Here is a 4,013-nt window from a genome sequence, read left to right on the forward strand (position 1 = left end):
TTGATTTTTTTGAGGGTTTGGAAGAGATGACTATTCCTTAGTCCACCTTTTTATCTCCCAGCATGCATCTCCATTCCACAGAATAGTTTATAATTTCTAATGGTGAAATAGTATTTCATTTACAGTAATATAACATAACTTTTCCAGTCATTTCCCAGTTAATGAACATCCTTTCAGTTTCCAATTATTTGTCACAACAAAAATAGCAACTATAAATACAAATAGTTCATCTTCTCCCTATCTTTGATCTCTTTGGAAAACAGACCTATTAGTAGTATTTCTGGGTCAAATGGCATCAGTAATTTTTTCTACATCCCTTCCAACTTTTATCATTTTCCTTTTTGGTCATGTTAGCCAGTCTGATAGGTGTGAGGTGGTATCTCAGAGTTGTTTTAATTTGTTCTCCTCTAATTAATAGTGGTTTGGAGCATTTTATGACTAAAATAGTTTTAATTTCTCCATCTGGAAATTGCCTATTCACATTCTTTGACCACTTGTCAACTGGACAACGAAGTCAATCTCTTTGATAATTTTTAATAACCTTAAACTTTACAAAATGGGCAAAGGTACAATAGTATTCTAACCTTGATGCCTTTCATTACCCTGTTATGTTTAGCCTTCCATTTATGATTTGGAGAAAGAAGTTCAATGACAGGTTTTTTAATCCCATTATAGTTTTAAATATTATCAAGCTCCCATAAGTTCATATTTAATGGGGGTTTTTTAAATATAAGTATTATGTTTCTTTTCCAGATTTAAAAAAATGATAGCTCTCAATGTCAAAAAGTGGGAATATTACCAAGGATATGTCACTTACATGAGAGCATATCTGTGTGAAAGGAGGATGCTTTGAAAATGTGTTGCCATTTTGCTTTTTTCAGCATTCTATTAAGTTTTCCCATGCCTTGTAGTATTTTAAAATTAACTGTGATTGGACTCTGAATATATATATATATATATATATATATATATATATATATTAGGTGGTCACCAGGGATTTAATTCTAAACCCCAAAATGAATTACTAAAGTCAATGGAATTTTATAGTTGTTGATTTACAATATTTACAATAGAAGGAATTTATTAAGGAATGAGAGATATAGAGAAAACTCTGGATTCTTCTGATGCCCTTTAGAATTTCTAAGCCCCAGCCAGGGGAAGAGAGTCTCAAGAAGTTGGGCCTTTCCATGCCTTCAGAAAGATGGGGTCACTAAGGCAGCTTTTCACTCACCAAAGGTAACAAACAGTCTAAAAGAAGTCTGGATGTTGGTCTTCCAGTTGCTCCTCCGTCCTTCACTCCAAGCCCAGTGACTAACTATCCGAACGACCATCTTCCCTTCAGCTCTGAGTGACTGATCCTTCACTCTAAGCCCAGGGTGAGTGCCTCACTTCAATCTTTTTTCCCTCTATTTAAAGACCTTTTTCTCTTATGTCACCTCCTCTAAATTTTCACATCTACCAATCACAGCAGATGCTTTTCTCCAGGACTGCCCATTCTTTAGTTCTCACCTTCTTTGGTTAGATTATATCTTTTTGAGTTCTTAACACCTCTTTTGTTAAATTCACCTTTTGTAGTTATTTAACACCTTTTTGTGATCAATTTACCTTTTTGTAGTTAAAATCTAAAAATAGATTGTAGCTTACAATACTAGCTTCACTATAAAGGAAGAGCTAAGTACCTTCATTGTTACAATCAGATTACAATTTTATCTTCACAATAAAGAAAGAGCTAAGTATCTTCATTGTTACAATTAGCTATCAGGAGATAGCTAAATTCAGTCTTCTCAAGTAGCTAAGAATCTGAACTATGACATTCATTAATTATATTAGTTTATCTTAAGTGTTCATTACTGCCCTAAGATTCCAGATAGTTTGCCTTCCTGAGCTTCAGTAAGCATTTCAGGAGAAGATTTTTAAAAAGAAAAAAAAAGATAGAAAAAAGAAAAGAATATTTAAAATTCCTAATACAAAAGAATCCTTAGGTTTATACAGGATTACTACAAAACATATACCAGGCAAGCTTTCCAGTCATATGTCTTCCAGGAAATAGACACTGAATTATTCCTTGAAAAATCAGTGGATAGGAGAAGTCAGGTGGCTGAGTGGTTTGAGAGCTAGGTCCAGAGAGGTTCTGGGTTCAAATGTGATCTCAGATATGAGTTTTATGACCCTGGGAAAGTAATTTAAACCCAATTGCCTAGCCCCTGGAACCAATACTTAGTATTAATTCTAAAATGGAAAGTAAAGATAAATGAGTAGATATCAACAGATATTTTGATACAAACTTCTAAATTACTCTATGAATTACATTCATTAATGGATAGGAAAAACATAGTGGTGCAGATTCTTTGTCACAAAGACCACATAAAATCAAAATAATAGCATAGTAGCTAGGTCTGGCAAACCTATAGTCATTGCTTCTGGGAAGACTGGCTGGTAGATCACTTACATTTGGAAGTTCTGAATTACAGAAAGGCTAAAACCAATCACACATCTATATAAAGTTAGAAACCAATATAGAAAGTGCCAAGGAGTAGAGGACTACTGTGTTGGCTAACTGAATAAAAAAGCTCAAACCAGTCCATATAAGGAAAAATAGTAGTGGTCAGTATACTTCCAAGCTGGGCAAGGTAGGAAGACCTAGATAGAGATAGATAGATAGATAGATAGATAGATAGATAGATAGATAGATAGATAGATAGATAGATAGATAGATAGATAGAGATACAGGTATAGATATAGATATATAGATATAGATATAGATATAGATATAGATATAGATATAGATATAGATATAGATATAGATATAGATAAAGATAGAGTAACCTTTTTGCTTCCTATGAATGACTAGTGAAAAGAGCAGATTGTTGATGAAGTATGTAAGTCAATTTAAGCCAAGAAACTAAATATCAGTGTTAAAAAACTCAAATACTAATCACTTGGAAACAATTTGCTGTTTAAAAAATGATAAAAAAAATATACATATGCAGTGAAGTACTTTATCAGAATGTCATAGAGCCAACATATCTTATCAAAACTAGTTGGTGCCACCCAGCTCATCTTATATAATCATGAAAGTTTTACATGATGTTATAGATTTAGGTCAAAAGGAATGCTAAAGCAAGTAAGAAATAAGCTTTATTGGGTCAAGATTAGCACAGGATTCTCAGCATTATTCTTATCTCTTTTTTAAAGTACATTTATAGTTCATTACATTTGCATACTATGATTGCCTTGGGAATTCTCCAACTGATGGCCAACTTCTTAGTTTCCAGTTCTTTGAAACTACCAAAAACATGTTGTCATAAGTATTTTGGTGTATATGGGAGCTTTCTATCTTTGACCTCTTGGGAATATATAGTATTTCAAATACTTTGTAAATTCTTATATAAATGATAGTGATTTCTTTAAATTAAAATTTCTGAACTCAGCAAACAGACTAAAATGAGCATTCCACATGTACAGTAGAAAAGAGAAGATGCTACATGAAATTGTAGGTCTTTATTATATATTTGATCAATAAAATAAGTTATATTCTAATGGGGAATACAGCATGTAAGGCAGAACTAGAAAGTTGGAATAGAGACTTGGAGAATTTTGAGTAAGACACAGCATAGTGGTGGTCAGACAGTATAGTAGAGGCAAGAAAAGGCTAAAGCTAGCCAATCAGAACCCAAGGTAAGTGTTCCAGGGGGCAGAGTACAAGACTCTTGCTGGAGGTAGTATCTGGAGACAGTATGGTATTAGTGGTGAAAGTATAATGTGGTGTGGTACAGTAGAAGCAAAGATCCAAGTTAATGAAGGTAAAATTCAACATCAGAACCCAGGATGGTTTCAGGATACCTTCTTTTACTGGGATTACAAGGAGTATGGGGAATGATCAATTATTATTGTACTTTTACCTTGCTATAACTCCAGGCAGAGAGTAAATTCACTTCCTCCTTCTCCCTCTCTTTCTTTCTGAGAGGACAGATGTATAATATAAAATTATTTGGTCTTTAAAGCTGTTTATT

The sequence above is a fragment of the Monodelphis domestica genome, chromosome 8 (genome assembly GCF_027887165.1).
Source record: "Monodelphis domestica isolate mMonDom1 chromosome 8, mMonDom1.pri, whole genome shotgun sequence".
Classification (NCBI taxonomy): domain Eukaryota; kingdom Metazoa; phylum Chordata; class Mammalia; order Didelphimorphia; family Didelphidae; genus Monodelphis; species Monodelphis domestica.